Genomic DNA, 12,007 nt, shown 5'->3' with positions numbered 1-12,007 from the left:
TTTCTTTCTTTCTTTCTTTCTTTCTTTCTTTCTTTCTTTCTTTCTTTCTTTCTTTCTTTCTTTCTTTCTTTCTTTCTTTCTTTTCTTTCTGTTTGAGACAGAGTCTTGCTCTGTAACTCAGGCTGGAGTGCAGTGGCATGATCTTGGCTCACTGCAACCTCCGCCTTCCAGGCTCAAGACATTCTCATGCCTCAGCCTCCTGAGTAGCTGGGATTACAGGCACCTGCAATCATGCCTGGCTGATTTTTGTGTTTTTAGTAGAGACAGGGTTTCGCCATCTTGGTCAGGCTGGTGTTGAACTCCTGGCCTCAAATGATTCGCCCGCCTCCCAAAGTGTTGGGATTACAGGCATAAACCACCGCGCCCGGCCTCTCTGTGGTTTTCTGAGACACAAGATCCAATTGCGCTACTGTCTTCTCAGCCCCTGGGCCTTCGATGGCTCCCGACGCCTGTGGAAAGGAGCAGCTCAGCCTGAGACAGAGTCTGCCCCAGTATGACCTTTGACCTCCTCGTCTTGCCCAGTGCCCTGCCTTCAGCTAAAAACTGAGTTCCTCCCTATGGGTTTCCACCTTTCAAAGCCTGTCTTCACTGTCACTTTGTCCAGGGAGCCATCCCTGATTCTCCCAGGTGAGTCTGAATTCTCCTCTTCTGTAGCCCCATGGCACTTCTCAGCATTTTGGTGATGGAATTGTCCAAGTTGATAGCATTTATACAGCTCTTCAATCCTGCTTTCTGCCCACCTGCTCCACCCCTGCAACAGATGGGGAGCTCTTTCAGGGCAGGGATCGCCCATTACTATCCACCCTCATCTTCCTCCTTTCACATTTTTTATTGATCCATTCAGCAAACATTAATGACGTAGCTGCTATGTGCTAGGCACTGCATATACAGAATCCTGCTCCTTCTCTGAGTAATTGTCATACAGTGCGACAAGTGCATTAACAGGTGGATTCAGGGAAACATGGCCCTGGGCAAGGACTTCTCCAGGCTCCTGAATGCCAGGCCCTGGCCTGAGCACTATGGGGGTGTGCAAGCTTGAACGAGACCAAGCCCTGCCCTCCAAGATGGTAGCTGTATGGAGACAATAGGATGTGTACAAATGCAGGTCTGAACACAGTGCTTTGGGACCGCAGAAAGCAGAGCAATGACCTTGGCCCTGGGGAAATCCTGAAGCTTCCCAAATGCCCAGCACCTTGCACCAAGCAGTAGCCTCGTAAATCTTTGTTGAATTAAATTGGTTATGGGAAGAAAGGGGACATAATAGAGACTGAAAAAGAAAATTAAGGTTATTGGGGGCAGGCGGCGGGGGATGACAGAGCATTTTCACATCTGCATGAAGTCGCCTTGTCACCCATCCCAGAGGGGATGTCTTGTGGACAAATGAGATCATGGACGTGCAGTGCTCTGAACGCCTGGGAAGAAAATAACTATACAAATATCGGGGCTATTATTAGTCTATCCCTATCAGACCAGATAAGTCCTCTCCTTGTGGCCTCGGTTCCCTCCTGGTAATATCAGCTGTGCCCTGTGGCAATTTGCTTCTCTCTCTCTCTGAGCCTCAGTTTCCCCATCTGCAACATGAGGACATACCATGAGATGATTCTGAGGGTCTCTGGATCCTCCAGGGAGATGCTCCAGGGACAGCTGTGTCTGACTAGGGGATGCCTTTTGTCTTCTCTTGACTGCCACACCCTGGGCTGAGTTGGGGAGTCCTCACAAAATGTCACAAAGGCCACTCCCTGTCCTGTTTGTCTTTCTGGTCAAACAAGGCTATGCAGAACATGAGGCAAGTGTGGGCCTCTCGGCTGGAAGTTCCTCTCTAATTTCTGGGGAACAGCCTTAAGGCCTGTTTTCCGAAAAAGACCTCTGTGTGAGCCCCTTCCCTCCACTCCAGGTCCGAGGTCTGTGTTCCCTGGGGAAGGCCTATCCTTCTCCAAATCCCCATTGACCTCTCATGTTGGGGTGCAAGATGCTTCAGTGAAAGGGGAGGGAAGCTGTAGTGAGAGAGAAGAGAAGCTTTTCACACAGGACTCTCATGCATGCTCCCCCATGACCTGTCCTTAGCTAAGGCACCACCACAACCCTGACCCTACAAAGCAGAGACCTTGGCCATGTCCCTACTTTCCCTCTTTTCCTTACCTGGCACATTTTGTTGGTGGTGAGTCCTGGTCTTTTTCCTTCCCGGCTCCAGTCCTTCCCAGCCTCCCCTGCCCCTCATTCATGGCCCTAGCCCCGGTCCTCCCATCTTGCATCGACTTCCTCCCTAGGTCTCCTCCTCTGCCTCCAGCTTGGCTCCCTTCCTGTCCACTATCCTAAGGGCAGCAAAGTGCAAGTGTGACCAGGTTGCTCTTCAGCTCAAAGCCCTTCCATGGATTCCGAATTGCTCTTAGGAAAAAGCTCAGATTCCCTGTCTGGCAAACAGGGCCCTTCCTGACCTAACCAGAGAGGCAAAGTCATCTTTGAGAGAGTTCTGAGGCTGAGAAAGAGCTCACTAAGGAATGGGGGCGTGGGGGGCATTTCGGGGACAGGGAAATGTGGTTTCAAAGGTGGGGAGATATGATGAAACCTGGGGTGGGGAAAATCAGAAAGCAGATATGGCAGGAGGCTGCAGTGAGTGTCCAGGGTGTATCAGGCACACCTAGTGTGTCCCAGGCTCTGTCCTCATGCTGAAGATGCAGCAGTGACCAAAACAAAGATCCCTGCCCTCAGGAGCTGGCATTTAGCAGAGGGAGGTAGCAATCAGCAATGAGCAAAAGAAGGAAATGCTGCAGTGAGTGTCCAGGGTGTATCAGGCACACCTAGTGTGTGCCAGGCTCTGTCCTCATGCTGAAGATGCAGCAGTGACCAAAACAAAGATCCCTGCCCTCAGGAGCTGGCATTTAGCAGAGGGAGGTAGCAATCAGCAATGAGCAAAAGAAGGAAATGTTATAGTGTGTTAGAAGGTGGTGAGTGTTTGGGAAAAGAAAAGGTGGAGAGAAGCGAGGGTTATCTGGGGGTGGATTGCAATGTTGAGACAGGGTGATGAGGGCAGGCTTCATTGAGAAGGTGGCATCTGAGCAAAGACTTGAGGGAGGAGAGGAATTTAGCCCTGCAGTTATCTGGGTAACAGTGTACCAGGGAGAGGGAACAGCCAGTGCAAAGGCTGTAGGGTGGGATGACACCTGGTTTGTTGGAGGAAAGCAAGGGGGCTTGTGGGGCTGGAGCGGAGGGAGGAAGGAAGTAGTCAGGAGAGTGTGGGGGGAGAGGGGAGGACAGGTCACTGTGAGAACTTAGGGAGATGGGAAGCAACTGGAGTGTCTTTTGTAAGAGGAAGGACATGAGCTGGCGTATATTGTAAAAAGATCACTCTGGGTGTATGTGTAGGGAGCGGGGGCAGCTGCAGGGAGACCAGTCAGGGGACTGCTGCACTAATCCAGGCAAGACATGATGGTGGTTCGAATCAGGGTGGGTGCTGTGGGGGTGGTTGGGAGGGCTTGGATTCTGGATCTATTTTGAAGGCAGAACCAACTGGATTTCTCCATGGATTGGACGTGGGTTGTTTCAAAAAGGGAGGAGCCGAGATCATCGCCTCCAAGGCTTTGGCCTGAGCCGTGGAAGGCTTGGATTGCCATTGGCTGAAATGGGGTTTGTGTTGGAGCAGAGCCTTCTCTCAATCAGTTTTTCACTATCACCCACCCTCAGGAGCCTTTGAAGACATTTTTCTCTAATCACTTTCCCGCACAACGGAATTTTTTTTTTTTTTTTTCTGATGGAATCTTGTTCTGTAGCCGAGGCTGGAGTACAGTGGCGTGATATGGGCTATGGGCTCACTGCAATCTCCGCCTCCTGATTTCAAGTGATTCTCCTGCCTCGGCCTCCCTAGTAGCTGGGATTACAGGTGCACACCACCATGCCTGGCTAATTTTTGGATTTTTAGTAGAGACGGGGTTTCATTATGTTGCCCAGGCTGGTTTTGAACTCCTGACTTCAGGTGATCCACCCACCTCAGCCTCCCAAAGTGCTGGGATTACAGGTGTGAGCCACCGCGCCCTGCCCACAATGGAATTTTAACACCACAGCTATGATGTATACATGTTCATGTACTTTGGCCCTTTGGAAAATTACAAACCATTGTAATATCAATATTTTTCTGTCCCCCCAAGAACCAATTTTTGCCCGCTGGGGAAGGTGGCATCCCTGTGAAGAAGGCATGTGTGGGAGCGAGTTGTGTAACAGAGAACAGGTGCTCAGCTTGGCACACGTTGGACCTGAGCTATCTAGTGCAGGGAGGGGACGCTGAGTGGACAGTGGAACATTTGAGGTCCAGGCTAGAGGTATGGATGTGAAAGTCATTGGTGTGTACATGCTGTTGCCATGAGACTGGGTGAGCTCACCAGAGGAATGAGGAATGAGATCAGAACCAAAGTCTGGGCTTGAGGCACCCCATGTTGGGCTGTCTGGAAGAAGAGAAAAAAGCAGCAAAGGAGACGGAGAGGGAAAGGTGAGAGAAGTAACAGAAAACCAAGTGAGTACAGCAGGTGACCTAGGAGCCCAGTGGAGTGTTTCAGGGAAGAGGGAGGGCTATGCTGCCAAATGCCATGAGGTCAGGGGCAAGTGGCAGAAAGACTGAGAACTGACAGCTGAGTTTAGTCATAGAGAAGCCCCTGGAGATCTTGGTAGGAGCATTTTATTTATTTATTTATTTATTTTTGAGATGGGGTCTCACTCTGTCACCCAGGCTGGAGGGCAGTGGTATGGTCCTAGCTCACTGCAGTCTTAACGTCCTGGGTTTGAGCGATCCTCCCACCTCCCACCTCAGCCTCTTGAGTAGCTGGGATTACGGATGTGTGCCGCCATGCCTGGCTAATTTTTAATTTTTTTTTTTTTTTTTTTTTGAGAGAGTCTCACTCTGTCGCCCAGGCTGGAGTGCAATGGTGTGATCTGGGCTCACTGCAACCTCCGCCTTCCAGGTTCAAGCGATTCTCCTGCCTCAGCCTCCCAAGTAGCTGGGACTACAGGTGCCCACCACCATGCCCAGCTAATTTTTTGTATTTTTAGTAGAGATGGGGTTTCACCGTGTTAGCCAGGATGGTCTTGATCTCCTGACCTCATGATCTGCCCTCCTCGGCGTCATGAAGTGCTGGGATTACAGGCATGAGCCACCACACCCAGCCTTAAAATTTTTTTGTAGAGACAGGGTCTCCCTGTGTTGCCCAGGCTGGACTCGGACTCCAGGTTTCCAATCCTCCTGCCTCGGCCTCCCAAATCATTGGGCTTACAGGTATCAGCCAACATGCCTGGCCCATAGGAGGATTTTTGATAGAGTGGTGGGGATGAAAGCCAGATTGGAGTGGGTTTAAGAGAGAACAGGAGGAGAAGAACCGCTGATAGTGGATAAAGACAACCCTGGGAGGAGTTTTGTTGCAGAGGGGAACAAGGAATTGGGTGGCAGCCACAGGGGAAGCAGGATCAAGAGCAGGTATGTGTAAGATGGGAGGAAAAACAGCCACTGACAGGAATGGGTCAGTGAACTGGGACGGGATGACTTGCTGATCAGAGGGACTGGGCTCTGGTGCCTGCCTGGGTGGTGGGTGAGGGCAGGCGTGGACAGTCATCTCTCCTAGGACTCGGGGAGGCAATGTGTGGGTGCAGAGGCTGGTGGGGGCGGATGTGCCCGTGCAAATCTGGAAGTACTTCTGAGAGACTGGATTGTCTTCAGGGAGTGAGAAAAACAAGGTCAACAGCTGAGAGTGAGGACGGGGGAGGGTGGGGTGGGGTTTGAGGAGAGGAGATCGTGAGAAAGCGTGAGTCGCCCACAAGCAGGGGAGGGTGAACGGACTCAGTGGTAAGTGTGAAGGATCGCCAGCCATGAGCCTTCCTGCCCCACTCGGGCCGGGGTCAGCTGCCCACCTTCAGGCTCCCAAGGCTCCCTGACCCCCGTGAGGTTTAAGCCTTTACTGCTCCAGGAAAGGGTTACCAGCAAGCCCCGTGCAGTCCAGCAGCCAGCATTTGAATTCTCCTCCAGTGCTCACTGGCTGCGTAACCTGGGCAAAGTTTTTGTTTGTTTTCGTTAATTGTCTGTATACCTCAGTCTTCTCATCTGTAAAGTGGAGGCAGAGGTAGGAGGAAGCAGTCTGTGTTATTGCTGTCCTCTACTCTGTTGTTGCTATTTTGTACTGAGAAGGGCTCAGTAAATGAAGAGTGAAGGGTGAATGAGGGGAGGGGAGTTTGCTTGGGGCCCCCACAGGCCAAGGAGTGGAGAGAGGAGGGCAGGTGTCACAGCTCTGCCCCCACCCACGGAGGACTCTGACTCTCTAACCCCAGCGCTCAGCTCCCATCACGTGAACTGGGATCCCTGAGGAAGCTCTCAGGTGGGCAGCCACCAGCTGAGGACAGACCTCCCAGTGAAGCCCAGGACAGTCCCTAGCGCAGCCCAAGGCCAGGACCACACTGGCCGCTCCCTCTGCAGAGCCCACTAGTATAGGGAGGAAGACAGGGGTAGGTTGGCCCTCTTCCCCATCCCCACCCTCAGGACGTCCTCCCCAGCCTGGCCCTTCCTGTTTTTCCCCCCTGGCTCCTGGAGGCCATTTCCTCCAAGGGATCAGGGAAGGGTGTTGCTTTGTTTTCTTCTGAGCCCAGAGCTTTCTGGGCCTTTGAAACCCCCTGGAAAATAGCCTGGCTGTCTAGCCCCTCCCCAGAGGCCCTGATGCCAGGAGTAGGGTGGAGCTCTGCTGAGGGTGTGGTCAGCGTGTGTGTGTGTGTGTGTGTGTGTGTGTGTGTAGGGGACGAGAGGATTCATGGGGACAAATGTGACTTGGCTGGCAATAAACCATGGCAAGACCACAGGTTGGGGGGAGCTGGCAGCCCTGGGAGGGGCTCACAGTCCTACAGGGAACCTGCTCTGTCATGCCCAGCCAGGGTCTCCTGCTCCTAGAACTTGACCCTCCACCCTACAACCCAGAGGTAGCAGTAAAGCCTCCCTCACAATAAAGAGCCGCAAGGAGCAGGAGCTAATGGGCAGAGCGGGCACTGGAGACTGTGATGAGAGCTTCAAGGTTCCTCACCATTCCCCAGTGCCTGCTGGGGAGGGAACCGCTAAGTGCCAGGTAGTGTGAGGCTGGCCTGGGAGTGGGGGCAGATGAAGTGCTCAGCAAGTCTCCAGCCTTGCCCTTCATCCCCTTAATGAACCAGCCAGCATCCACCAGAAGCTTCATTCTCAGGCCCCAGCGGAAGCTGGTGCCTGCACTGACGCCTGGCGGCCCTGATCACTCCTGTGTCCTATAAGCTGACCGCCTAATAGAGCAAAGGCTCCCAGCAGCCTGGCAGAGCCTGGCCACTGCCCCATCCCCACCCCTTTTCTCATCTGGGATGCCCAGCGCTGCCCCTCAGCCCTTCCCTCTGGGCATCCCAGAGGAGAAAATTTAACTATCTCAGGTAGAGCCATGGCACAGGGTCCAGGAGCAGTCCTCAAGCTGGGGGACTTAAGTCATCACTTAGCAATGCCCTCCTTGTGCTGGGGGGAAACCAAACAGAAAGGGGAGGGAACTTGTCTAAGGCTGCACAGCCATTCTTTCTAGCATGGCTGGTGGCCTCCCTCTGCAACAGCCAGACTCTGGCTTTTCTTCAGGGGCCAGTGGAATAAAAGAGGTCATCCCCTTTCTGCCCCTGCTACTGATATCAAGCCAGAAGCAGCATAGTACAGCGTGATAATGACTATGACTGTTCCATTTTGTTGAGGACCTACTATGTGTTAAGCAGTGTTCTAGATGCTAAGAAGACGATAGTAAATGAGACAGAGTCTGTCCCCATGGAGCTAATGTTGTTGCATTAAATTCTTGTAACACCCTACATGGTAAGTGCTGCCATCTCCAGTTTACAGGTGGAGAAACTGAGGCTCAGATAAATGACTAAGAAGTAAAGTGAGGTCCCATAGCCAGTGAATGGCAGAGCAGGGATTTGAACCCAGGTGTGTCAGACCCATCCGTAGCCTGGCCTCCTAACCACTGTGATATACCAGAAAGAGCCTTGGTCTGGGAGCCTGAGACATGCATGGGTCACTCACTGGGGCTTGGCCTTTGGCACGGCCTTCCTCTCCCTGGCCTGAGTTCTTTCATGAATAGGTGATCCAGGAGGTGCCTTCCAGCATTTCTGCAATTCTGGAACATTGAAAGACCTGGAAATCTGGCTCCCCAGAAGATCCAGGCAAGAATTTCTCTTCTCCCTGTTATTGCATCCAAGTTGGTGGGACAGGAGCCCAGTGTGTAGGGGAAGAATAAAAGCTGTGGTCAGGCTTAGACTCTGACCTCCGTGGCAGCCTGACCTGGCTTTGTCACCGTCCTCTAAGTTATCCTGCATTCCGTTCCCACCACTGGGACTGGATACAGAAGGCCCACGTTCTAGTCCTGCCTCTGCCTCCTCTAACTTGCTGTGTGATTGGGGAAGTCTTGGCCCCTCTAGGACCTCAGTTTGCACATTTGCTGGATAAGACCGTTCCTGATGTCCCCCTGGCTCTCTGATCTAATCCTATAAGCTTGTTGAGCCCCTCATCGGAGCCCAGCACTTTCTGGGCCTTGAATTTGTCCTAGAGTTTATGAGGGTCAGGTACTCCACTCCCACCCCTCACTTCTACCTCCCTATAAACCAGGAAGGGAAGAATGACTTGCTTCAAGCTGCTCCTGGGGTTCCCTCCCACCCTCTGTCCCCCGTTCCCCCATGCCTAGTCTCTGAGTCCTTAGCCCCACCGTGAAGGCTGTTTTCTCTCCCCACTTCCCTCCAGCCAGTGAGGTGGAGGTGGGAATAGGGGGAGAAAACACAAGGGAGCAGCCAGAGGATCACGACAGGTAGGACTGGGGGTTGGCAAGGGCTCTGCAGAGACCACGCTCCCCTGGAAAGGCATTTCTCATCGTGGGCACGCCTGCCAGGTAGTGGGAGGACCATTTCTTTCTTTTCTTTTTTTATCATCTTCCAACGTGGCTGGGAGTGAGGGGGCTGAGGGAGAAAGACTCCTGAGATGGAAGAGAAGCCAGGGGTCTGTGGCCGGCCTGGGCTCCAATTGGTGGGCACTAGCACTCAGGGTCTCCCCCACCCCACTTCCCCCTGCAGACCCAGACCCAATCCGGGCTGCACCCCTAGTTAGGCAGGGGAAGGGCTAGGGCTTTTCTCTCCTCCAGGTCTCTCATAAGAATGACATAGGGGCATAAGTGCCCCCACCCCATTTGACAGATGAGGCTGAGGCTCAGAGCAGAGAAGTGATAGGCAGGTTAGGTGCATGTGGTAAGTGACCAGCCACCTGGGAGTTATCGGGCCTCTTCTGGCAGGGATGGGGTCTGGGAAGCCTACCCAATGGGAAAGAACTATCTCCCCTTCTTTCTTAGTGGGGTGGGGAACAGGCAGTCAACAGAAGAAGCAAAGAGGCCAGCCTGACTCCTGAGGTTTCCCAGAGTCCATGTGCTGTCTCTAGACTCCAGAACTCTGCCTGGGTGCTCCCTCTTTCTGGAACTGCTTCCCCTATCTGGTTAACTCCTACTCATTCTTTAGGTCTCAGTTTAGATGTTGCCTATTCCAGGAAGCCTTCCCTCGTTTCCCCAGTTAGGTAGCACTGCTGTGTGCTCCCGCTGCTCCCAGGGCTTCCCCCATTAGGGCACGAATCACCTGCTTTATCGTTGTATTTCTTCTCCTCAGACAGGGAGCTCTTTGAGGGTAAGGCTGTGCCTTATTAGCCTCTAATATCTATCCCCAGGCCCAGAGTGGAGTTGAGCACAAAGCTGGCCCAAAGAGCTGTTTGTTGAATTGGTGAGAGACTGAATGAGCATCTATAGAGATCGACTATGTGCCAGGCCTGTGCAGGGGGTTCCAATGTAAAGGAGGCCAGAGCCCCACGGAGTACCTATCTGTGCAATGGCTCAGGACGCTGTCTGGACAGAGTCTGGACAAGGCGAGGTGAGAGCTCAGAGAAGGAAAGGATAGCTTTGGAGTCGGGATACTGGGAAGCTCTGGGAGGAGGTCCAAGAGGCCTGGGATGACAAATTGTTTGGGGCAGGTTTAGGGCTGGGGGCTGGTTTAGTGACCTCAGAAAAGGCTGCTTTGTCTAGAGCCCAGGACTATGCCTAGGAACGGACCAGTGAGGGGGCCGGCTGAACAGGGAAGCTGAGTCACGTTCTAGAGAGCCATTTCCAGGTAAAACCAGAAAGGGCAAGCATCATACTCAAGGCAACACAGATGGGCCGCAGCTCCCAGCCAGGGCTCTGTGCCACCCATGCCCCGCTCCTACCCCCTGGCAGCACCCTGGCTCTGAGTGAACAAGCTGCTGCCCTAGTCCCTGAGAGTACATGCAAACCAGGGGGAGGTGACAATAAGAACTTATCAAATGGCTTGTAGGAGGCAGCCACAAATTTCAGCAGCTACGTAATGTGGGTCTAATGTTCACTTAGCAGAGTGAGAGTCTGAAAAGTCAGTGCCCGCGCTCTGACCCTGCTGCGGCCGAGGCTGTTGAAGCCGTGGAAAGCGAGTCACTCAGCAGACATCAAGCTCTGTGCTGGGGCTGGTGTAGGTGGGGTGTGGGGCTGGAAGAAGTCTGAGTTTCCAGACGCCAGACCATGCTGTCGGCCCCAGCTGGCTGCTCCTGGGGGAGGAAAGGAAGCAACATTTTTGGTCTTGGAAAGGCCAAAAGCCCGGAGTCAGAGCTGCCCATCTACAGACGGGGAGGCGAGGAGCTGTAGCCCTGGGGAACCCACCGCTGAGTGACTGGAGTTTGGCTTTCCTCACAAGCCTCTGCTGTTTCTCTGAGTGCCCTGGGGTCCCTAGTCGGGGGGCAGGAGGGAAGGGGTCCTTCCCTCAGCCAGCCCCCAACTACCTACCGTGGAAATGAGACCCCACCTGGGCCGCATGGGGAGGGACTGAGCTCAGGGCTTTCCCGAAGGTCACAGCCTCTCCTTTCTGAAGGCCAAATAGGCATCCTCACCTCTGAGCCCACACACAGGGCCTGGGGTCTGCCTCTGCCCTGTCTTCCTGTGCGACTCCAGGCAACTCCTCAGCCCTCTCTGGGTCTCAGTTTCCCCATCTGTTAAGTGGCTGGAAAAGTCTCCAAGCTCTTGGCCTTCTATAGAATCTTGCAAATGATACATAAGGCAGCTGCCCACACCCTGGCCCTGCTCTGCGTTTCTGTCCTGCGCAGCATAGGGTCTTTGTTTTGTTTATGGCAGTACCTGTCGTCCTGGAGCAGTGCCTGTTGCATAGTAGGTGCTCAGTAAATACTGGTGGTTTCTAAACTCCCAGAAGCCACCCCACCTCCTTGCTGCAGGTCCCTTCCTCTTGGAAGGCTTTCTGATTCATCCCCTTCTCGTCCTCCAGGTTCTGTTTTGTCCCCTCCTAGGCTGGGCTGCATTACAGACTCCTGTGCACGTGTTGGTATGCAAATCTGGAAGCCTCCCCCCTGTTTCTATTCCACCTTCTCCTTTCCATCGTGGGTGCGTGGGAGCCATGTCTTCTTTTAGATCCCCCTGGCGCCTCTAGGATCAGTGCCAGGGCCTTGGTGGTACAGCCAGTGCTCCATAGAGCTGTTTACAGCCTGCCAATGATTCACCCACAACAACTGAGAGAAGGCTGTGCCCAGGCAGGGCCCAGGCCCAGGGGAAGCAAGGGAAACCATGTCTTCAAAGCCCACTGGGATCTGGAAACAGGAGCCTGAAAGACCTCTCAGAATAGCTTTGGCCTAGGAGAACAGGGATTGGGATTTGGGGGTCCAAGCTGGGCCAGGATTGAGAGAATTTGTTCTGGTTCAAGAGACAGCCACGGGTGACGTGTGGGTACAGCCAAAGTTGTCATTCATTCAGTGGGCTGAGGCTTCGTCGAGGAAGGGCTGTCGTAGCAGAAGGAGCAGCACATGCCAAGACAGAGGCCACACCCAGCAGTGAGTGGTTGGAGGTGAGGCCTGACTTCCTGTTCTACATGGCTCTTGCCACCCCTCCCCTCTGGGGTCTCTGTTTTTTCATTTGTAAAAGTGGAGGTGGTAGCCAGGCGTGGTGGCTTA

The 12,007-nt window shown here is 53.4% G+C and overlaps 1 protein-coding gene across 1 annotated transcript in view; it reads right to left on the bottom strand.

The window, feature by feature from the left end:
- Positions 1-12,007, bottom strand: part of SYT7 (synaptotagmin VII) — an 86,826-nt gene that overhangs the window by 72,358 nt on the left and 2,461 nt on the right. The gene's annotated exons all lie outside the window — the stretch shown is intronic.

This window comes from Colobus angolensis, unplaced genomic scaffold (assembly GCF_000951035.1).
Source record: "Colobus angolensis palliatus isolate OR3802 unplaced genomic scaffold, Cang.pa_1.0 Scaffold21, whole genome shotgun sequence".
Taxonomy (NCBI): domain Eukaryota; kingdom Metazoa; phylum Chordata; class Mammalia; order Primates; family Cercopithecidae; genus Colobus; species Colobus angolensis.
The sequence above is the reverse complement of the archived record's forward strand: the minus strand, read 5'-3'. Positions and strand labels throughout refer to the sequence as shown.